The sequence below is a fragment of the Dama dama genome, chromosome 20, assembly GCF_033118175.1.
Source record: "Dama dama isolate Ldn47 chromosome 20, ASM3311817v1, whole genome shotgun sequence".
Lineage (NCBI taxonomy): Eukaryota > Metazoa > Chordata > Mammalia > Artiodactyla > Cervidae > Dama > Dama dama.
Window position 1 is genome coordinate 88063445 of NC_083700.1, and position 25291 is coordinate 88088735.

Below are 25291 nucleotides of genomic sequence, written 5' to 3' on the forward strand. Positions count from 1 at the left end.
AAAATTCACCCTGACTCTCTGAAATCTCTAATTTTTAGACAGTAGGGTCCACTTACCAAAATTCTTCCACGTATCAGCTCTTTTGGGCAAAAGGAAATGGTTGAGGTGGGAATTAAGCATTCATTGAGCATTTACTAAGTATCAGGACTACATGGTTTCCAAATGTGGCTTCATTTAATCCTCCAACAACTCTCTGAAGTAGTTGTTCTTTTTCTTTTTATAGAAGCAGAAATAAATCTTACAACAGCCCCTGGTTATTATCCTGGCTCTGCCATTTATTAGCTGTGTGCCCCTGGGGATACTTCGAGTCTCTCTGGCCCTATAATCTTTTTAGTTCATCACTTTGCCTCCTAGGGCTTTGAAGACAACAACTGCATTCCCTCTGAGAATTTTCTTATCTCCAAGCAGCACATCACCAGCTATTTTCAATGTCTTTCATGGTACAGTGGTCAAGGGCACTGGCTCTAGATTTAGAATAACCAGGGTTTGTCCCTAACCGTGTCATCTTGTGCACAAGTGACTTAACCTCTCTGAATGTTGGCTTTCCTATCTGTATGACATGGGATACTCACAATATCATCCCATAGAGTTGTTGTGAAGATTAAATAAGATCACAAGTGTAAGCACCTCACACATGGCACATAGTAGGTCCTCGTGAGATGCGCTGCTTCTGGCTTTGAGTTCCTCCTCCCTCCACCATTTCAACTGAATTCAAGCCAGATTGCTGATGTCTGATTCCCATCATGTGACATCAGAACTGGACATTCTCTGGGGGCTTTGTTTTCCAGAGAACATCACAATCTGCCATGTCAGCCCAGATCCTGCCTCTTGAGGAGAAGTAAGGATCCGGAGCATGTGAATAGGACTAGGGTCATACCACTTCCAGGAACCCACACAAGATCTGCTGATAAATCATGACTCAAGAACTAGTGATAAATAAACTGATGTTTACTCTAAACGCAACAGCAAAAACAGGGATTTGACCTAAATAGTTGGATTTTTGTTACATTAACTGTTTAAGAGCAACCATCAGGGAAGCCTTCTCCATCCCAGGAGATTTAGTGAATATAATACCAGGAAGCAGATCACCACCCTGGGGTGCTTTCTTAAGTCTCCGAGGACATTTTTTCCCATGTAAATGTTCTAAAATCACAATCCATCTGATAATCAATGGACAACAATAATCATTAAAATAGTGCCAAGTTCCTCCTTCCAAGAATTTATGATTAAATTGATGATGGTGCTCTCTTGGGCAGCACACATACTAAAATTGGAATGATACAGACAAGTTGGCACAAGATTGCACAAGGATGGTGAACAAATCTGTAAAATATTCCATATTTTTTAGAGAATAAACTTATGGTTGCCAAGAGGGTGGGGGTGAGGGAGGAACGGGTTGGGAGGCTGGGATTAGCAGGTGCAAACTATTTTGTGTAGAAAGGATAAACCACAAGATCCTACTATATATCACAGGGAATTATATTCAATATCCTACAATAGGCCATAACGGAAAAGAATATGGAAAAGATGTATAACTGAATCGCTTTGCTGTATACCAGAAACTAACACAACATTCTAAATCAACCATACTTCAATAAAATAAATTTTTTAAATAATAAAATAAATTGATGATGAACATTAGGACAGAAGAGGCAACCATTAACTGAGTACCTACTATCTACTAGATCCAAAGCTGTGTTCCAGATCCTTCTGTTTTCATTGCTTTCTTTTATGCTCTTTCAGAATGTATTTTCCCTTTATAAAAATTAATAAACATTGAAGAAACTTTAAAAATACAAGCAACTCAAGTATCCTGGAGTTCCCCAGTAAAGAGACATCTAAAGAGCCCCTTCAGAATCTCAGGGGCTGTAACACAGTGAAAATATTAACTTGCATAATTGTAGGAGCAAAAGCACACTCCACCCACATTACCACCTGCTATTTCTGAAGATCCCAGGATAACTTACATTCTTTTGGTAGTCCCCTCTCTCTCAGACCTCTGCTCCAAGCTTCTCTACCATTCAATTCTGCCCATCCAAGCTTCCCCAAGCTGCCACTGGATCTTCCTCAGCCTTCCCACACCTAAACATTGATCTTCCCTTAATTTCCCAAAGTACAGGTGACACTATACCTGAGTGTTTGACCAAGTCTATTCAAGTCCTGAAGGGACTACAAGGGCACTACAACACTGAAAAGTAAAATGGAAAATGAATCCCAGATGGCACTGAACCCAAAGACCAATGTCCTTAGTCTATATAAGGGACCACCATCCTCAACCAAAGCAGGGCGCCATTTTGTTCCATCTAGGCTAACCTCATGATAGAGAATTCCCTCTTACCTCCTCTCCCCTGGGTTCCATGGCCCCAGTTCTCTCCCTCTGGATACTGCTGAAGAAGCCCAAAATGTGTTACTATATTAGCTAAGATTAAACTAGCTACTTTAACAGTAAAACTCTGACATCCCATGGGTTTAAAAGAAGAATTCTGTCTACCCTTACAAAGTCCAGCCAATGAGAGGCAGGGGCTCATGGAGCTGTGCTCCATAGAATCGTACAGGGACCCAGGCTCAGAGGATCTGCTGTCTTCTACACAGCTTGCTCTGGGCATCAACACCCAGTCTGAAGACAGAGCAAGAGAAGGAATCATGTGTAAACGATTTATGTGGCCAGTGTTGCAAGTGGCATGTGAAATTTCCACTCATATTCCACTAACTAGAACACACGGCCGTGCCTTATTGCAAAAAAGGCTGGGAAACATAAAACAACTTGTGCCCAATAGGAGAAGGAAGCAGATTTCTCAAACAATAGTCACTCTCTGCCACAGGCACTATTATCATACGTCCTGTTCCCAGGAAGCCAAGAGCACCTTCTAGATGATGATGCAGAGCAATTGACCACCTATTCCCTTTGCTTCAGGGCTTCCCCAGTGGCTCAGACATTAAAGAATCCATCTGCAATGTGGGAGACCTAGGTTCAATCCCTGGGTTGGGAGATCCTCTAGAGGGAGGCATGGCAACCCACTCCAGTATTCTTGCCTGGAGAATCCCCATGGACAGAGGAACCTGGCGGGTTACAGTCCATGGGGTCTCAAAGAGCTGGACACGACTGAGCGACTAAGCACACACTCTACTTCAAGATCTCCTTACAGACTGGCTCCTGGCCACACTGCTCCAGAACCAAAAGCCGAGTTCAGTGTTTTTCCTAAACAATAAAGAAATCTCCCTCCCCCCAAAAAAAGGAAAAAATCAATTCTGCTGCCAACCCTAGAACTCAGAAATACTTGCTATTTTTTTCATGTGTGTTTGTCCCCCTACATTGAAAAAATGTTTAAAGAAATTACTCATAATCTTATAACTCTAATAATTTTAATGTATTTCTTTCCTTAATATTTCTAGATGCCCAAATCTTGTGTAAACTTCAAAGTCTTGTTCCAGTGATATATCTTTCTTGAGCCTGAGGCTCAGAGAGACTAAGTAACTTGCCAGAGGTCACACAGCTAGGAAATAGTAGAACCAGATTTTGAACCATGCTTTCACCCCAGAGTTGAGACTCTTGCCAATGCAGCATGCTGCCTCTGCATAGTCCTTGTAACTGTCCCTGGCCTTTTAGTCACTCATGTCTGCTGGATGGTAATTATCTGTGTCTAAAATGACCCCAAATTTGTGAAGCTTTCCATATATTAGGGTTAGGATTAGGGTTAGGGTTAGTGACTTCTGTAAAAAACCTTATCTTCCCAAATGTCACCTCCCAAAATTACATAGTTGTATTTGATTCCTCTTTGCAACCACAGGCTTCCCTGATAGCTCAGTTGGTAAAGAATCCTCCTACAATGCAGAAGACCCCAGTTCAATTCCTGGGTCGGGAAGATTCCCTGGAGAAGGGATAGGCTACCCACTCCGGTATTCTTGGACTTCCCTTGTGGCTCAGCTGGTAAAGAATCCTCCTGCAATGCGGGAAACCTGGGTTTGATCCCTGGGTTGGGAAGATCCCCTGAAGAAGGGAAAGGCTACCCACTCCAGTATTCTGGCCTGGAGAATTCCATGGACTGTATAGTCCATGGGGTTGCAAAGAGTCAGCCACGACTGAGTGACTTCCACAAGGCTTGGTTCATAATAGCTGTTTAATTCTCTACCACCCAAAGAAGCAAACATCAAATTGGAAGCTACCTAAAAGGTTCTGCTCCAATCTACTGCCTAATTCACAGCCTTCCTTCCCATTTCACCCATGACCACAGCACAGACTTTGTTCATTTCCATCAGCACAGATCCAATCCAAGTTCATTTTCCCCTCCACCACCGTGTGACTTTGGACAAGTTACTGAACTTCTCACTTTGTGAAACTCAAATGAGTTAACACACAACACATTGATAAACGGTAATGATTGTACAATTATTGTATTGGCCAAGAAGTTCATTCAGGTTTTCCATACATCTTATGGGAATAATATTACTTATTAATGTTATTACTTATTTTTAATATTAATTTATTACTATTCATATTATTACTTATTATTACCACCATTATCCACCCTCTGATTTTTCCACATTGCTTACCATAGAAAGAAGTGAATAAAAATTTTAAGGGTTGGCAACAAAAAGGTGAGATTTTGAGTGGCTTCTCATGACCCTCGGAGAACAGAGTGGTGCAAGTACATTTTGGGGGAATTCTTGACCCTTCTAAAATCCCATTAAACCTAAACACACATCTGTTAGCACACACCAAGCATGCAGTGTCTGCTTTCACCCAGCACTGAGTAGTACAAGAAGGAATATTATATCCAGTAACTCATATGGAACTATTTATCCCCAATCACTTTGTGCTTTTCCTTCAACTTTTCCATAGTCTTTAGTTTCAAAGGCCATTTTAGAATGACTAAATTTCCTTGCGAAGTAAGTCTCCCCCTGCCCTAACCAAAAAAAAAAAAAAGAGAGAGAGATTGTTTTAGGAAAATCTCCTCGGGGTGTAAGGGCTATGTGTTTCCAAACTTGCTTTCTCCTGCTTTCCTTTCTTCTTTTAAATAAAAATTTCCCAGGAAACCAAGATTCGTTAAGAATGATGGGGGAAAAAAAGACTGAATTGAAAGGAGTCTGAGTCTTCGGGTTTAGCAGGGAACTCACAAGCCTCTTTTAGGAGAATCTTTTAAGACTGGAGGATATGGGGACAGGAAAAGACTTCAGACGTCATATAACTCCAACTCCTATTTTGGAAATAGAAAAATTGAGGTCTAGAAGAGAAAAATTATCCAAAGTGACACAGCAAGTCAGCCAAACAACTGAGATTTGAACTCAGGTCTCCCATAATTCAGCCAAATTAGACCAACTTCTCTAGAAAGCAGAGCCTGCCAAATGCAAGGACTACATACAGGGTTGATGCTTTACCTGGCAGACACAGTCCAGGCAGTGAAAGTGAAGAAAAAGGTAAATGAGACTAAAGGTGGTCAGTCGTGCAAGGTGATGCCGTGAGAAGCCCTCTTGTGCCTGCACCAGTCAGACTAGTTTACTCAGCACTCGGGACATCTCAGGAGCTGTAAGGAGAAACTGCCTCCCTAGGTTGGACATCTAGAAACTGCATCATCCCTGACCAGTCAGAGGGAAATTGGTGGATTACGAACAGTTCGGTTTCCCCAACCTCAGTTGGGATAGCTTAGGCATATGTGCTACACTGACTCCCAGACTGAGTGACCGATGTGTCTGAATTGGCCTGGGATTTCCCTGGATTCTGGTGGCTCAGCCAGTAAAGAACCTGCCTGCATTACAGGAGACACAGGTTCGATCTCTGGGTCGAGAATAGCCCCTCCAGAAGGGAATGGCAACACACTCCAGTATTCCTGCCTGAAGAATTCCATGGATAGAGGAGCCTATGGACTCCTCCACCAGCCATGGACTGGTAGCACAGTCCATGGGGTCACAAAGAGTCAAAGAGCTGGACATAACACACCTGAGTGACTAACACTTTTTTCATACTTTCCCTGGATTTTGCACTGAAAGTTCCTCATCTCGGCAAACCCCTTAACCCCAGGTAAAGTGGGTCAATTGTTCACCTTCTCCCAGTGGATCCCGGTGTAACTTGGCTCCAGCTGTCCGTGGTAACTCCCTACTGGTTTCCTTTCCTTCCCTATTGATTGTCCTGTGTGTGTTTCCTAGGATCATAACCCAGTTAAACTGTTTGCCTTTCAGTCTTCCTCTCAGGGGTGTCTGCTTCTAGGGGAACCCAAGTGTCTGGCACATAGCATGTGCTCAATAAATATAATGAGAAATCATATTAAAACAGCATACACTGTCTTCTTCTCCCTTCCAGCTGCTTTGGGAACTCAAGCAATGCAGTCTTGTCACCACTGGTCTGCTCCTTGGGCACCCCACAAGTCAATAGTCTGAAGGAGAGCTTGGCTCTGGTTTTGCCTGCTCTAGACAGCAGCATGGTAATGGAGATTGTCAGGCAGGATCTAACCTGCCTGGGCACATATTTATATACCACTGTAGTTGCACAACTGCTTTAACTAGGGACTTTTTATACAGTTGAGAATGACTAAACTAGGCTATAACACTATATACAATTTATCATACTGTTAATTTAAGTCCCTTGTGTATATAATAATGCAGAATTCCCTACAGCGTGATCAGCAGTCCACTACCTACATCCTAAACATGGGGCTGGCCGGCTTGTTCAAAAAGATGGTCCAAGGTCCTACGCAGACGCCCCCTGTTGAATGCTGCCAGGTGCAGCCCCATCATCTCCAAGAGATACTGAGGCCCGTTAAACCTGGAGCTTCACCAGCCTGAACAACTAACTGACGGAGGCTTTCTTCCTCCTTCTCGTGGGACCAGTGAACTTCCTCTCCAGGCTCAGTTTGACTCCCATGGACTCCTCCACTTGTACCACCTGATTTCTGAAGTTCCTCTTGGTGAAAACCCCTTACTGCTCTTGACCAATGATCCAGGCTGATACTGCCACTGCCTAGGGTATCTGTGTTTTCAATCTCTGCTTCAAAGCTTGTTCATGGTTGGCTGTAAGCACAAGCCTTTATCCATCATGGTGTCCAGAGTAAATGCCTACATCGTATGATGAATTAACCCAGCTGCTGCTTGGCCAGTCCTTCCTGCCCTGGGCCTCTGTGTCTTCCTGGCCTCAGGTGCAGAAAAGGATCAGCATACTTTGAGCCTCAGTTGCCATCATCAAAGAATGTTTTATTCTACTGCCTGTGCTGGCAAAAGAATTTCATCTCTGGGACCCAAGATGGAAATGGATTTTCCCCATTGGGTAGAACCCAAAGACCCTGATATCCCCACATGATGCAGTGAGTGTCCCACCACTGCCCACCCCGTCTTGCCCAGTGGAAACAGCGCCAGTGTTCCTGATGAGCCACTTAGCTCCCATGGTGGGGTCTCCTCATATATTTTCTTGTGTGTACATAGATTCCCTCTACCACATTATGAATTTCTTAAGGGCAAGGATCATGCCTGAGGGACCTTGCAACAAATCTAAATAAGTCCCAGCAAAATACCTAAATCTTGGTTCAGAAAGGTGTTCCAACAATATTTCCTGGAAAAAAAAATATTTAAATATTTGCTATAATATATAGATAATACATAATAATGAATGGTTAATGTCTATGCCATTATCTTGTTTTTATTTTCTTTACAATACTTATCATTATCTAAAATTACGAAGTTTGGGGACTTTCCTGGCAGTCCAGTGGTTAAGAAGCTGCCTTTCAATGCAGGGGATGTGGGTTTGATCCCTGATTAGGGAACTAAGACCCCACATGCCTCTAGGAAGCCCATGGGCTGCAACTACTGAGCCTCTGCACCACAGTGAAAGATCCTGCTAACTGTAGCTAAGATCCAATGCAGCCAAAAATAAATAATAAATAAATTAATATTTTTAAATATTTTAAATAACACTACCTAGTTTGTTTATTTGTTTATTGGTATAGTCATTTGTTGCCCCTCAAACCTGACACAGTCTGTAAAGAATCTGTATTGCTTGTAATGCAGGAGATTTGGGTTCAATCCCCAGGTTCAATCTCTGGGCCAGGAAGATCGCTTGGAGAAGGAAATGGCAACCCACTCCAGTATTCTTGCCTGGGAAATCCCATGGACAGAGGAGCCTGTTGGGCTAGTCTATGGGGTTGCAAGAGTTGGACACGACTAAACCAGCCACCACCAAACCTGACACACACTAAAATGTAAATCCCCAGCAAGTGCCATGAGCCAAATCATGTAGCCCCCAAAATTCATATGTTGAAGTTCTACCCCCAGTAATTCTGAATGTGACTGTATTTGGAGACAGGATTCTAAAAGAGGTAATTAAGTTAAAATGAGGTCATTTCAGTGGGCCCTAATGCAGCATGATGGCGTCTTTATAAGAGGAGTAACTAGGGTAGAGATAAATACAGAGGGAAGACCCTAGGAGGACCCAGAGAGAAAATGGCCATCTACTAGCCAAGGAGAGAGGCTGGAGAAGAAACCAATCCTGGGACTTCCCTGATGGCTCAGTGGTAAAGAATCCATCTGCCAGTTCAGGAGACACAGGTTCAATCCCTGATCTAAGACGATCCCACGTGCAAAGGAGCAACTAAACCCCTGCATCACGAACTTTGAGCCTGTGCTCTAGAGTCTGGGAACCACAACGGCTGAGCCCATGTGCCACAACTACTGAAGTCCGCATACCCTAGAGCCTGTGCTCAGCAACCAGAGAAGCCAGCACACCGCAGCTAGACAGTAGCCCCACTCACCACAGCTAGAAAAAGCCCACACAGCAACAAAGACGCGGCACAGCCAGAAAAAGAACCAATGCTGCCGACACTTCCATCTCAGACTTCTAGCCTCCAGATGTCAAGAAAATAAGTCTTGTTTTTCAAGCCACCAGTCTACTGCACCTTATTGTGGCAACCCTCACAAACTAGTACAGCAAAAAAAAGAAACCTGCCTTGGTTACTCCTGTATCCTGAGCACCTGGAACAGTTTCTGCCACATAGTAGGTGCTTAAGAAATAATCAGTGGGGACTTCCCTGTAGTCTAGTGGCTGACTTCGCCTTCCAGTGCAGGTGGTTAGTGCTCGATCCCTCGTCAGGGAACTAAGATCCCACATGCCTTGAGGCCAAAAAACCAAACCATAAAACAGAAGCAATATTGTAATAGATTCAATGAAGACTTTAAAAATGGCCCAGATCAAAAAAAAGAAAATATTTTTTAAAAAAACAATAATCATTGAATGAACACTCTGAAAAATACAAACTATTCACTGTTCCCCCTCAAATGTACAGACTCTTTCATACATCTGTGTCTTTGCTGTTCCTCAACCCAAAACCCCCTTCTCCATCCAGCCAAAGAAGTCCTATTCTTCCTTCCAAATTCAGTTCAGACTCATATTCTCCTTGACCCCACCAGACAGAATTGACTACTCTCTTCTCTTTGCTTTTCTGAACTTTGTAGGCATACATCTACATCATTGTAGCTGCCAGGCTGCGAGCCTGACTTCAGAAACCATATTTAGTTCTGATCCCTGCCATCCAGTTTGGGGTGTGGTCCAGAGGACATGATCCATCATTAAACCCCCAAACCCTTTGAATCCTTCTTATCTGACTGCAAAGCAAACAGTCCTTGTCTGCTAGTAACCTTCTGCCTGAGGCAGGACAGATCCATAAACTCACATCTCCGGCACATACTGGTGTGGAAATAACTTTCTCGGTCCAAGATGGAGCCCCTCCTGCCCAGGGTGCCAACCAAAATGTGTATAGTTTTCATGTTCCTACAAATGCTTCACTTGCCAAGAAACACAGTATACCTGTTCAGCCTGTCCCCAGATGCCAAGCCAGCTCTAGGCTGTCTACTTACTTCCTTGTTCCTTCTCACCACAAACAAATTTGACAGGTGATCCCAGTCAATGAGATATTTTCTATTTTTCTCTTCCTTGTTCTTTATTCTTTACCCTGTAAGCTTCCTGCCTACTGCCCCCACTTTGCAGTACTATGGTTGGAGACTGTCCTGCTTCATAAAATTTGTTTATCACCTACATTGTCTTCCTGAATCACTTTTAACACTATTGAGTGAAGTAAAAGTCAGTCAGTCAGGTCCAACTCTTGGTGACCCCATGGACTGTAGTCCCTCAGGCTCCTCTGTCCATGGAATTCTCCAGCCAAGAATACTGGAGTGGGTAGCTGTTGGCAGATTCTTTACCATCTGAGCTACCAGAGAAGCCCAAGAGTACTGGAGTGAGTAGCCATTCCCTTCTCCAGGGGATCTTCCTAACCCAGGGATTGAACCTGCGTTTCCCATATTAGAGGCAGATTCTTCACCAGCTGAGGTACCAGGGAAGCCCCATTTAACACTAGATACTCAACAAATACTTGTTGGATTGAAATTTACCAAGTTGTTGATAAATTTCACATTCCCACTCTGGTGTTTGCTTAGAATGTCCACCTTTATCCTCTCCTTCTGAACAAATCACCCCAATTTTTCAAGTCCTAATTCTTGTAGAATTCCCTACCTGGCTCTTCTCGAATTCGCTGAGTTCTAAGAATTATGAACATGATTCACAGTAAGAAACATGAACACAGCCCAGCTGTGAGGGGAGCACAATGCTTCCATCCTAGATCCCAGAGCACTTCTTAACTCTGAAGCCAGCAACAGGCAGGTCTCTTCCTGCCCTGCACTGACCCATCTTGGGGTGGGGCCCCTCCACCCCCAAGGGACTGAGGCAAAACCAGCCTGGGTTGCACAGCCTGAGTTTTGCCTTAAGGAACAAAATCTGCGTGGAAAGAAAACACTGACAGGAACCATCTGCCCTCCCCCAAGGCTTGAAAGAAGCTGCATGTGGACCCCTTAATCCTTCCTCTCTCTCCTCAGCCAGGAATGAATTTCATTTGGAAGGAAAACGAGGGGGGCTGTGAGGGAGAGGGAGCAGAGAGGTAGGCCAGACACATCTGGACAGCTTTGCTCTGTAAATTCAGAAGACTGTAGGGAATCACTTTCTCCCCTTGACAAAGGAAATGGGCCATGGTCAGAAATTGATGACTTGCAAAACTCATGCAGGCGAACAGGTTATTGTGCCTCGAGGTCTTTGGGGCTTAGGAAAAAAAGGAAAGAGCAAATAATTTAAATGGGGCGGCAGTTTGTGTGACCAGAAACCCCACCACCAGCACCAGTCAGCAGAGAGAGCAGTCTAGGGTCCCCAGGGTCATTCCTTTATTGATTTGTTCAGTTATTCAGCAAAAATATTTTAAAATATGCTTGAGGTTTTTTGTTTTTTGTTTTTGCCAGGCAGGATGCTTGGTATTAGGGAAATAGTCAAGGGCTTAGATTCATCTTCATCTCTAATACCCTCACAGGGGAAACAGTCACGTAAACAATAATATGCAGACCAACAGTCACAGGCAATCATCCAGAAACCAGGACAGATTGGATGTGAAGAACTATAAAAAAAGTATCTGAAAAAATGATTCCCTTAACTAGTACCTAGACTTGGGGAAGGGGTGACAAAGCTTTGGAAAACAGGGCACAAACCTGGATTCTGAAGGCAATTCAGAAAGAAAACAATTTACAAGCGAGAGGGCAAGAAGCATAGTAGTGTGAAAGTCAGTGCACACTTGGGGAACAGGAGCAGTTGGGTGTTGGGTGTGATCACAGCTGGGAAATGTTGTGGAAAGTGGTGGGAGACACACCTGTAGAAAGAAGCAAGGACAGCTTCCTGGAAGCCAGGGTGTGTATCAGTACATCAATGCCGTGTGACCTTACCCGTGAAAGTACTGATACATACTCCAGAAGAGAGACTGAAGGAAACAAGGAGGGGCTGAAGTCCAAAGCAGCTCTTTATAAACATAAAATTCATTTGGAATTATCATTTCTCCTTTCAAAAAAAAAGCATGTGGATTTTGCAATCTGCTTCATAATTTTGGCTGTAATTGTTTTTAAATGTTTTCCTAATTCTTCAAGTAGAATGAATACCCAGCAGATGGTTTCATGTCTTCCACCACATGGCCGTGTAGCCCTAGGCATATGTAAACCCTAATCTGGGAAGCAGAGCTTGTTGAAGGTGTAGCCCCAGTCAAAGTTTTAATCAAAAGAAGATGAAGGAAGAAAATGAACCCTTCATCCCTAGCTCTACCTTGCTTGATCCCAGAGCCCCCTCCTCCAACAAGCAAGAAAATAGCAGTAAAAGATATAGTTCTCTCTGTGCGTGCATGCAAGTCTCTTCAGTCGTGTCCAACTCTGTGTGACCCTATGGACTGTAGCCCCTCAGGCTCCTCTGTCCATGGGGATTCTCCAGGAAAGAATACTAGAGTGGATTGCCATGCTCCCTCCAGGTCTCTCTTCTGTAAGTGAACACAAATCCAGAGCAACATAAAGGAGGACCCCTATCCACTATGCAGTGCACATTTCCCCTCTTCTGCCAGTGCCACAACTTATGAGGGATCTTCTCTAACAAAGTGACCCAACTCTTCATTCTCAAAACATCTCAGTCCTTGGTGGTCCTGTTCCTGTAAAGGTCTAACAGTCTAACAAGGGGGCATGGTAATACAACAAGAACAGAGGAATCCTTACAGTTCCCTCTGTGTTCCTCTCTGCCCTCTACTTTGTATTCAAATACAGTTTCTTTTCATTGATCAAGGTCAACCACATAAACCAAACTCTATTCCTTTGTTTTCTGCATGGCTCCTAGAGCCCAGGTGGCCAGGGAACCCCCCATAACTTCTAATTTAGTAGAAGAATGACTGTTTTCCCAATGAGATTATTCCTTCCTTGGGTACTTTCTAAGGTTTAGCAAACCACAGAACCCCAAATTAAGAAGCAACATTGTCAGCATGAATCATTCCTTTCAGTTATAAAAGGTACCACCCCACCTCCACCTCTCAGTTCCTAAATCTACAGTCACCCATTCAGAATATGTGTTACATTCTGAAAAAAAGCATCCTAAACTTGTAGTCAGTTACCTCCCACCTGTTGTCATATCCAAATCTTCAATATGATATTCACTGTACTTTAAGTTCATCCAGAAAAGGAGATTTTGATAAAACCAGTGATTGTCATAATAATCAGTCCACTGCCTTATTTCTTTCACCATACGTATCAGGGACTTAAATTTGGTCTGTGGGGCTGAAAACCTAGGTATTAGCAGTGGCAAGAGACATGGAATGGAGAAGCCATGAACCTTTGCACAGTGTATCCATCACCTCTTTCGCTTGCCTCACATCCTCTCAATTTATCTTCATTTCCACCTATTACTGCAGCAACAAGCCTGCAGACTTAGCCTGAAAGATAATGGCCTCAACCCTGCCACTCACCTCAGGCTTTTGCCCTGGCATTCTCTGACACTGTGGTGTAAGATGCCTACAGAGGCCCTTTCAGTTGGCAGGCATAGGCAAACCTAGAAATAAGAGGGTAGCAGCACTCCATGGAAGCAATAGACAAACGCTTCCTTTTTTTCATCACTTGGGTGGAGAATTCTGAAGTTCTCAGAGAGTCCCAGTGGAAAAGCCCCAGTCACCCACCGTGGTGATCAGCTCAATAGCACAACCTGATATTGACCTTCCTTTCATCCCCATTTTCCTCTTCCCAGACCACCACCTATTTTCTCTGGAGTCACATCCCAATATAAATAACCTGCCCATAAACATTTTATCTCTAGATCTACTTTCAGGGATAACTTAATCTATGAAAGTTGATATTAAGAAGTGGTCTTGAGGGCCTTCCCTGGTGGTCCAGTGGTTAAGACTTCACCTTCCAGTGCAAAGGGTGCAGGTTTGATCCTTGGTCAAGGAGCTAAGATTCCACATGTCTCATGGTCCAAAAAAGAAAGCATAAAAACAGAAGAAATATTGTAACAAATTCAATAAATACTTTTAAATGGTCTACAACAACAACCAAAAAAGTCTTCAAAAAAAAGAAAAGGTGTGGCCCTGGAAAGCAGGACTTCCAGGTGGGATTCTGGAACTGTAATACTCACTGGCCAGATGGTAAGAACCCACTGCTGGTGGTGGGTGGGGTGGTGATAATCCCCAGAAGTACAAAGTACCAAGACAGAGGTAGGTTGGAAGGAGTTAAAGAAAGCATGGGAACATTGAATGACGTGACAGTGGTGGTAACTGTAAGGACTGTAGATATGGCTACTTGTGGTCAACAGATTTAGAAGCCCTGTCAAAAAGAAAATGACAGCTCAGTGAGCCAACCATCTATCCAAGACTTGCTATAAACAGTCAGGAGGCCTCGAAGGCAGCTGGGATGGCTCTTTGAAGCTTGGACACAGATTTGGCCTATAGTATCAATACATGAGAAGGATGTACCCAAACTGCCCCTGCAGAATACTGAAAGGGCTGGAGGCTCAGGAAGTCAAGAATATCAGAATGGTGTTCTCATATGAGACCATTTAGCACCTTTAATCACAGGATACGCATGAAGCCTGTTGTATCCCCAGGTCAGAAGAGTTGATTAGAGAGCCACCCAGATTGCATTTTGGAAGAGCTCAGATATCATTTTTTCAATCTGGGCTTCTCTTAAGCCTTCTAGTTTTTTCAGGTCACTTGGCAAATGGATAAGAACAATATACCTAAATGTGACATTAACTGAATTCCAAATTTTTCAGAGACCCAGTTACCTTCATGCCTCCTTCATAGTGGAAGGGAGACCAGGACCATTTTCTCCTTGGAGGAGCTATCTGACATGTGCTAAATCAGGGAGGGATCTGCAAACTAAGATCTGCAAGCCAAATCAAGCCCACAGCCTGTTTTTGTAAATAAAGTTTGTGGGAACACAGTCATGCTTATTGTTTGCATATTGTTTATGGCTGCTTTATCACTACAATAGCAGAAATAAGTGGTTGCAAGAGACATGGTGTGCCCAAAGCTAAAATTATTTCCTATCTGACCTTGTACAGACCACTGGAACTGTACAGGCACTCGGTTTCACAGAATGTACAACTCACCCTCTGCACAAATGTATCTTGCCAAACATCTAAGCAATCTGCTAGTTCTAGGTCTTACCCACTGTAGGAGAGGAAAAAGTTTTCCTTGACCCTTTTATGGTCCCTGACTGGGTCTGAAAATTAAACTGGCAAAGACAGATAACAGGAGAAAAGCATACAAGTTTTATTGAACTTTTTACATGTGCAAGGGAGCCTTCACAAGAAAATCAAGGTCCAAAGAAGTAACCATGGAAGGAAGATTTTATATCTTTTAAACAGAGGAACAATAAATTTGTGAAGAATTGAAAAGACAAAGGAAGTCCAAAAGTGAGGGGCTATATGTGTGTGTATTATTTATTTTGCTGTATAGCTGAAACTAACACAATATTGTAAAGCAACTGCTTTCCAATAAAAATTAATTTTAAAGGTTTTAACATTTAAATCTAAAAAAGGGGAGGTGGTGCTGGGGCTTGGATAATAAATAGTAAAGAGGTAACTGGGCAGAGAAGAGTGAGTTTAACAACATTTGACTGCACAGTTCTGTACAAATTTCTTAACCTCAAATCCCTCATCTCTTATGAATGTCTTCCTACCTTCTGGTATAGGGAGTGTACAATTCACAGAGGAGTTTTATGACCTGTTTCAGGGAGAAGTAAGGGGAGGGGTCGGGGAAGAGGTCAGAATGGCCTTCCTGCTTCTTCCATTTTCTCAAACTCCTTCAGCTTAAGATATTCAATGTGCCAAGGTGCCATACTGCCACCAAGCTACTGGACAAACATGACGTCCTATAAGATAATGAAGCCATCAAGACCCAGTAGAATAAATCGTAGCATGGATCGGGAGAATTTACACATTCCTGAATTAGGATAGTAAACAAATGAGTGCTCTCCCTACTAGATGCACGCAAATTGCCTCTGATGTTCACTGTGACTCAGAATGAGGAAAAATGTATCTGCCTGTTCATTGGCTGCACATCCAATGTCAGGGGTTGTATTCCTTAGTTCCAGGAGGAGACCACATCTGAAACAGCAATTCAATTGGGTTCTCCACCTAATCACATGTGTGATAAACCATTATCAACTCAAGGATCCTTTAACCCTGGCAAGTGGAAAAATTAAGTGGGGATGAGCTAGGAGGCAACATGACTGTATCTTTCAAGCCTCTGATAGTTCTGGTAGTGTCTTCAGCTCTGCTCAAAGATGCAGTATGACTGAATTTGATATCTCTCCTTTTTGTGTAACTGGTGAATATTAATGTCTTCTCTGTGATCCTTGCTCCATAGTAGGCCTTCTCATGGTTCAGGAAGCAGTGTGTAATTGCTGTCAGTTGCTGAAGATATCCATTCCAGCTATGTATTCAGACGTGGGTAATCATAACAAGGAGATTTAGTGCTCAGCTTTCTGCCTATGAAGAGAACTCAACTGAGATCTCAATTTATCTCTTGGCCTGCAAAAGTCCTCCTCCACTCCCCCAGTTTAAATGGTAAACCATGGTACAGTTCTGAACTCCTAGCTTTAGCTTGGAGTCAGTATCAAATAAAATTCCAGAAGGTTGGCTACATCTTTTTCCTTGGGATACAGTTACTGGGCTTACATGGCAGCAGCTTCCTTTGAGAAAGACTGAGAAGATGTTCACAGGGATATTAGGTATCTATGGAGCCAGGGTCCATTGTCAATGGTTCAAAGGTTCCAGGCCTCCTGTTCAGCCCTGGAACTCAGGGACTGTCTACTGGGTCAGGTGCAGGGTTGGAGAGAAGGGTGGGCTGCATTGGGAAGTGTTCACCTGCCTAAGTGACAGTCCAGCAGGAGAGCCAAAAATTATACATGGAAATGTTTAATGTCTAATTGCATTGTGATACAGCATGATATGAACATGGAGTACTGTCAGAGCATGCACCCTGCTCCAGTCAAGAAAGCTGCCAAGGAAATAACATGTGAGCCAAAATCTGAAGGATAAATAGCTAAAGAATCAGAGTACAAAAAGCATGACATTATACTCCCAATTTTTGTCCCAATTTTCTTTTACTTTAAAAGTTAGATGTTTAAATGTATGATTGGAGTATCCCACTACTCAGTTTGGGGAACATCATTTCTATTCTGAGAACTGACCAAGTACAATGTGAATGTTTATATGCAACACATACATACACATGGGCTTCAGTGGGGCTCAGATGGTAAAGAATCTGCCTGCAATGTGAGAGACCCAGATTAGATCCCTGGGTTGGGAAGATCCCCTGGAGAAGGGAATGGCTACCCACTCCAGTATTCTTACATGGAGAATTTCATGGACAGAGGAGCCTGGAGGGCTATAGTCCATGGGGTCGCAAAGACAAACACAATTGAGCAACTAACACTTTGACTTCACTTCATGCATACACATGTGTAGAAAATGTCTAGAAAGCTATGTAATAAAGTGTTAATGGTGGGTATCTCAGTAGGTGGAATTATAAGTGGGTTTCTCTCCCAAATAAATTGTTCTATGATTATTTTTCACATACCCAAAAAAAAGCAGTTACTCTTTTTGTTATAAGACAAAAAGAGATTCATTTGTTTTCTTTAAGAGAAGCCTCTGCATCAATTTTTAAGTCATTTGACCTCTTGACTCTCTCCTCCAGCTGGGCCTGGCCGTACACCTGTCATCATGAACTTCCAGAACTGAAATCTAAACCCTGGGAGCAGTGAGCGGTGTCAGATTTGTCCCAAACTGCAGCATTTGGGATTCCAGTCCTGAGCCAAGGGCAGAAGCTCTAGCGCTGGGAAGATGCTCAGCATTCTGACTTTCTGGTCCATCTGGTACTGACTACTGCCCAGGCAGTGTGAATCCTGGGGTCAAGGAAGAGACAAACCATCAGTGTCCGTCTATGCATCTCCCACTTCACCTAGGAGACTGGGCAGGCTGCTGTGATCCAAAACTTCACTGACTTCAGATAGAACAAATGCCTGGGCCAACAGCTTAACCATTTTGCATTGAGGATCATCAAAACATCTTGAACTCTTTCTCTAGTATTTTGAGTTTGTCAAAACTTTCAGTCATGCTTGGCTGATTAATTCTAAATGCATGCAGCTTAAAAAGAAGCAGGGAGGGAGCAAATGGGATCCTTATGGTTTTCATTCATTCACACCTAATTCAGCCAGATGTGGGAGAATGGTGGGGGAGGGGCGCCAGATGCCCTGGGTTCAGTCATGGAGTATTCCGTCAAGGCAGGGGGCTGACAGGGACCCCGGGGGCCAACAGGGAACCAGAAAACCTGGATTCTTGTCCAGTCTTTTCTAAGTGCCTCCTCTCATGCCAGGCCCTGTGCTGGATACTGCAGATACAAGGTGAGCCAGGCACATTTCCTGCTTTCCAAGGATTCAAAGTTCGATGTTAGAGATGAATATATAAGGAGCTAATTCCCTTAAAGAGTGTCAGAGATACACAGGGTATAGTGGGACTTCAAGGAAGAGGCAGTCTGTTCTTCCCAGAGTTTAAAGAAAGGCTTCAGAGAGTACAATAAGGCTAAATTGTTGTTTAGTCACTAAGCCATGTCATGTCCGACTCTTTGCAACCCCACCAGGCTCCTCTGTAGCCCACCAGGCTTCTCTGTCCACGGGATTTTACAGGCAAGACTACTGGAGTGGCTAACCATTTCTTTCTCCAGGGGATCTTCCCGACCCAGGAATCGAACCCACGTCTCTTGCAGGCAGTTCTTTACCACTGAGCCACCAGGGAAGCCCCAGTGGCACTAATGCTCACCCTGTATTGAGTACTTGTCATGTATATTAGTTTCCCAGGGTTGCCTTCACAGACTGCCACCTACTGGGTAGCTTAAAACAACAGAAATGTATTCTTGCAAGTTCAAGATTCCGGATATCAAGGTGTCAGCTGAGCTGGCTCCTCCTGAAGGGTCTAAGAAGAATCTGTTTCACACCTCTCTTCTAGCTTTAGGTGGCTCCAAGCAACCTGGGTGTTCTTAGCTTCTAACTGTTTCACTCCAAACACTGCCTCCTTCATCACACAGCTATCTGCTCTGTTCTGTGTGAATCTTGTTCCTGTAAGACGTCAGTCTTCAGATCTAGAACATACCCTCAATTCGATATGATTTCACCTCAAAAGTCTTATTTCCAAATATTTTGAAGTTCACAGTACAGGGAGGTTAAGGCTTGAAGGGCTTTTGGAGGACACAGTTATACTATACCACATTGCAGCCCCTTACATACATTATATGATTTAATTCTTACAACAGACCTGTGAGACAGGTACTATCATTAGCTCTGTTTTATAGATGAGGAAACAGACATTCAAAGGTAAAGAACTGGGCATTCAGTAAACATGCTAAGTGAAACAAAAATTTGTTCAATCGACCAACCATATGACATGACCCAGCATACACAGCTGACCTACTGCAGGGAGAGTATATGATACACACTGAGCTACCTGTGTATGAAGATCAGAGGTTTAATCTGTATTTTGAGGGTGACAGCTTACTAATAAAACAATAATGCATTCCAATAAAAAAAAAAAAAAAAAAAACGTAACCAGTAAGAGAAAATGCATGGTTTGAACACAGGTCCAACAGACCCCAAAGCCCTATCCTTAGTCAGTGTGTTACTCTCTTAGGTTGAATCTTGTATGGTGGCTAGTTGTTTATCAGGGAGATGACAAAGTACCTGGGAATTACTCTTTCAAACAAGACAGAGCATCTAGGGGGAACCAGCGACCTCAGGCTTCCAAAAGCAGGGCCAGAAACATGTGAGGTAATGAAGAAACATACAGCCTGAGCTCAAAGTCCAATGTGAGCCCCTCCGGTCCAGTACACAGCTAAGGGGAGAGGCTTGCAAGGTAAGTGTGGAGCTCTGGGCTGGGACAGGTGCCTGGATGCAAGTGATAATGAAGTTCCTTCAGCCTGGGTGTTTCTGACAGTGTTTTCTCACAAAGCCATGGCTTCCGTGGACTCTGCTCATGGTGACCATCTTTGCTCAGAGCCAGGACAATGGACCTCAGGAGCACAGAGCCTGACATCCTCGTGGGTGCCCTTCTCCCTGCCCTCACTGCCCTCCTCCCTCTTTCCTTTATCTAGGCTTCTTGGAGAGCTTTTTATCAGCTCTCACTTAGAGGAAGCAGGGGCAGCACCAAGGAGAGGCATTGCTTCCAAAGCTCTTGGTTCTCATTCTAATTGAAGCCCATGCCTGGTCCTCCTAAGGTGGGACTCCCTCCTATGGTGGGAGCCCTGTGGGCTCCTGCACTGCACTGGCCACATCTTCCGTATCTATACAATCCAGCTTCTTCCACTGACTACTGGGCTCCTTTTGTGCTTGGCTGACAGAACCAATTATGTGAAGAAGCAAAAATCACCTGCTCCCATCAGGGGTTAGTATCTCCTGTCTGTTTCACAGCAGACAATGTGCTTGTGACTCTGCAGTAAGTAAATGCAGGTGCCGAGTCACCTGAATGTGACGTGAAAGTCACCTGAAGGTGCTGTGTCTCTGTGTCTTCCTTTCCTTCTACCCCACCCCCCAAGAGTGCCCTACGTTCTTGCCGCGATGAGCCAACTTGGCTTTGTTTTCTAGACAGGACACACCCAAGCATTCCTCCGGGCCTTTGCTTTTGTGATTTCTTCCGCCAGGAGCACCTTGCTTCACCTTCAAGCTCGTACTGGTCCTTTAAGACCCAGCTGAAATGTTATCTCTCTGCAAATCTCTCCTAGCTTTCCCAAAGTGACTCACCCAGGTTCTGGGTTTCTAAGTCTTCCTTCTTAAGTAAAGCACTTGCGTCACATCTGTTTCCATTCTTTTCTCCCCCAGATAGACTCATTCCTCCATTTCTATTTTCCCAGAAGAGAGCAGAGTGACTGGCACATAGTTGGTGCTTGGTACAAGTTTATGGAATAGGGGAACAGGCAGGAGGGAGTTAAATGTGATTTCACTCCAAGAGTATGGACACCGGCAGAGCAGATGGAAACCATTTAGGGAATGCAGCTCTTCCTCTCCAGCCCCACCCTCTCCAGCCTGGGGTCCACCTCCCCGGGGTCTCACCTGAGCTTGAAACACCCAACAAGGACAGTGCCCACTTTAAAGCAAATGCTGTGGCCTCTCTCCTAAAAGCATGTTCTCTGAGCTCTTCTGCATGTTTCCCACTGTTGATCTCATTTCCTGCGTGAACTGCCTCTAGGCTCATGACAGCCATTTAACTCCTGAATATCTGAGGCTGTTACCCCTCCAATAGAGATGGAAAATGGAGTGTTCACTTATCATCAGCCAACAACAGGGGGCACTGGGCTGGACTGGACACAGAGATGAATGGGACTCAAGCTCTAGCCTTGGGGAGCCCTCCTTCAGGAGGGGTTGACAGCCTAATAAACAAATATACATAACACAGTGTGGTTCACAGTGAAAAAGAAGAACCACCAAGTCAGGGAGCAAGGATGGGAAGATGTATGTGGGAGATACAAAGGAAAGGAAGGGCATCAGACTTGAAGTGTTCAAGGAAGGCTTCTTGGCAGAGGCAACACCTAAGCTGCAATTTTAACCACGTGCAAACACAGGATCTTAAATAATTTTAGATCCAGACTCTTGGGGTGTCTAGAGAATCCCCAAGGCAGTGTTAGGAATGGAAATATGATGCTGTCATCTACAGACCCTGGAGCCTGCCATTTCTACAGGTAGGGGAGACCCATGGCATAAAACTCCTCAACAGTTGCATGGGCTTATCTGTCCCTGCCACTGGCATCCCTCAGGCCCCACAGCACAGAGCCTCAGAATTCAAAGCGCTCTAATTCTTGGTCACAGTTCTCACTTTGAGTCTCTGTAAAAGGTCTTACCTTTTATCTGACAGAGGCCTTGTAAGATGTGCTATGTGTTTTCACTGGGTTTAATTCATTGCTGGGTATGTGACCTTGGGCAAACCACTGAACTAGCTCAGTTTCATGCTCTGTTAAAGAAAGGTAATAATTAATAATATCTCCCTTATGGTTGTTGAGGGGATGAAAGGGGATACAGGATGGAAACCTCGTCTTCCATGCCTCTTTGCTCCCTTGATCACATCATGCTCTTTTCTGCCCTCTTTTCCGCCTGTTTCTCTCGGCGGGAAGGTTCTACCTCAGTTTAGTTGTTTAGCCCCTCCTGTCTTCTAGGACCCTCTTGAGGTCACTCCTCAAGACAGCTTTCCCTGACACCTCAGACCCAAGTACCTTATATCACAAAGGCTCACAGTAGCTGGAATTTCTTTTACACCAGACTCAATGACCTTGAGCATCAAGCAGGTCACGACATCTTTGCCAGCCAACTCTAAGATCAAGGACATCAATCTCTCTTGTTCAGTGCTGTATCTCCAACTAACTCACAGGGTCCGGCACACAGCAGGTACTCAGTAAACATCTAGTGAATGAATGCATAGGTAAACAAGTAAATGAGAACTCAGTGATGATGGATATTACTAATGATACTATAACCTCAGCCCACCACTTACTACCTATACGACTTTGTTGCATCATCTGTAAAATGAGAAGAGTGAGTATTCAGAATGACCCTGCAAACTAGCTATTGATTTGATGTAGATAAAATGTTTATCTCATAAAATGGAGTTAAACATGTCCAAAATGGGGTCACTTGTGCTAAGCCCCATGTCTTGATCTGGTGCACCAAACCAAGGCTTAACTTACAGTTTTGGTTCTCCCAGAAGTAGAACCTCAGTCAATCAGAAATTACCTGACCAGCCCTAAGTAGGTAATCTGCCTGATATACCCCTGCCAGGTATAACTTCCTTGTTCCTGCTCCCTTCTGCCTGTAAGTCTTTCATTTCATACAACTCTTAGAGCTCATTTCCATCTGCCAGATTGGATGCTGTCTGGTTCAAAATGATTTTTGCTTAAATAAACTAAATAGTTTTAATGTGCCTCGGTTTATATTTAAACAGGAGGGGATCACCAACTGACAGGGACTCTTCTCATCACAAGGGCAAAGGGGAACTAGGGCCTCTTTTTCAGAACCCAAAAGGATCCTTTCCCAATGTTTCCAAAGGTCAGAAGAATGCTGTGATCCTCACCCTCATATAACCTGGCACTCTCCAGGAGAGCTTGAAAGGAAAAAGACGCCCGTGGCCATGCCCGGTCTGCTGCCTTGACAACCGAGGCTGCCTCAGCGTGGGGGCTACTGCAAATCTGCACGCTCCTGCTCCCAACCAGAGCAGAGAGGCAGACAGGGGATCATTGCCAATGGCTTCGTGCAGATTCATCATTTCAAATCCTCGTTCTTAACATGTGTTTTCGATCGCACGCAAAACATGGCTTTCTGGTTTCCATTACCTTTGTTTCATTTTAGAATATAATGTTTTTTATAGCCTTGGGAAGGGAGGGAGTTGCAAGCAAGCCAGTGAGAGTGTGAGTATATGCTTTTTATGTTTCATCAGAAGAAAGAGGGATGAGAGAGCCAAGAAACCAGCGATGGCAGGCTTGCCTCTGACTCCTTCAAGTCAATCACTGATTCCCCAGACATGCATTGAGCACCTACTCTGTGCACACAGAGAGAGAGGATAAAAAGATGACCCCCATGTGGTCCCTGCAGTCTAGTAATTTGCAACTGAATGAAGCAAACTGGCTCACAGCACCACAATAGGAGACAGATTTTTCTTCTGGAAGGGAAGGGGAGGAAGTGGAGAGGGAGGAGAGGACGGGAAAAAAAGGAAAAGAAGAATGAAGGAAGGGAGAGGTAGGAAGAAAAGGAGAGAAGAAAGGATGAAGGCAGAGTGGAATAGGGGAAGGGAGGAAACTAACTGGTATTTATGACTTCCTGTGTTCCAGGCACTAGGCTAAGTACCTTCCATCTTGTATTCTATTTAATCCTCATAACAGCCTTCTAAGGAAAGTTCATTTACCATTTTACAGATGAGAAAGCAGAGACTGAGCTGACGCCCAACATTTCATGGCTGGTAGAACAATCTGAAGGTGTTGCACAGGCTCTGGAGCTGGTGGTGCCAACCCAGCTCTGCTGTACAGACTAGAACCTCCTTGAGTGCACAAGGCGCCCACAGCCTGAGAACCTCTGGATCCTTGAAGTTCTCCCAGAAACACAGAAGTTTAGAATCAATGGAACTTAGAAATCATTAATCCAACCCACTGGAGGAGAGGCCAAGATCCAGAAACAGGTGGTGATCACTTGCCTTGGGTCCTGTGGAAGGTTCATGGAAGATCTGGGGTCCAATCCTTCCCACCAGAGCCCACGGGGAAGTCAGCAATGCCAACAGCCATGGCATTTAATTGTTTCCAGACTATGGAAGACTGCAGTCCACCCTCCTTGCTCTGTCCCATTCTGGCTCAAGCATTCCCAGGTCTGCTGAGCAGAAAGGTTTGTTTTGGCAGAAAGCTGGGTGCTGTCCAGCTCGATAATCACCCGTGTTAACACACCATTATGTGTGTCGTTAACAGACTTGGCAACTGGGATTTCACTTTTTTTTTTCCGTTTTCTTTTTATTTTCAAAAAATAAAAAAATAAAATGCAACCCCCATGTGTGAATCAGAAGGACCAGTCACACAGGTGCATGTTGACTGTGCCTGGAAAAGGAGGCTTTTCCAAAAGCAGGTCTTTCTGCCTAGGACAGAGATCACAGCTTTGCTCTTGAAGGAGGCACCGTCTGTCATCAGGAGTGGGATTTGCCACTCATAGCCGGGGCCCCCACATCCAGTCTTTCCTCCCATGCCTTACCAGCACCTTCCCTATACCAGTCTAGCTGATAGAATGGAAAAGGTAAGGGCTATGAGCTCAGACAGACTGGCTTCATCAGCTTGTGGCTTGTGAGGACTTAATTGAGATTTAACCTCTCTGAACTTCAGTTTCCCCATCTAGAAAATGGAGTAACAATAAGATATCATATATCATCCTTCCCTCCACTTATGTCATGCTCAGAAACTTAACCAATTTTAAAAAAGAAAGAAAAACATTTAAAAATAATATTGTACTCCTATGATTTGGCAGGCCTTGTTCTAAGCACTTCGAATAGAAAGATAAATCAGATACAGATCTTGCCTTCCAAAAGTTTACAAAAGGCTCACAGGGGAGCTAAAGAAATTTAATCATTATTCCACAAATACACACTAAGCCAATGTTAACCCATTTCCAATGCTAACACCCTGGTCCAAGTCACAGGTTCACTCTCCTTGACCCCTGCAGTTACCCAATCAGCCTCGAGTTTCCTCCCTTCCTCCTTTACAGTCTGTTCTCCACAGAGCAGCCAGCATGAGCCCTTAAAACACCAGTAAGATCATGTCACTCTGCTGTTCACAACCTCTTAATGGCTTCCTTAAATTCAGGGGGAAAACAGCTTAAGTACTTAGACTGACCTAGAACGTCCTAGGATCTAGGCCCCTCACATCTCACTGCCCACCTCGTTCACTCTGCCTCTGCCCCACTGGAATGTCTGCTT

General features: G+C 44.1%; 1 non-coding gene across 1 annotated transcript; it reads left to right on the top strand.

Annotated features, from left to right (window-relative positions):
- The first annotated feature begins 1240 nt into the window (after nt 1-1240).
- LOC133041811 (U6 spliceosomal RNA) lies at nt 1241-1345 on the top strand. Its single transcript, XR_009689378.1, has one exon. It is a non-coding gene; the product is annotated as a U6 spliceosomal RNA (small nuclear RNA).
- Nucleotides 1346-25291: the final 23946 nt, after the last annotated feature.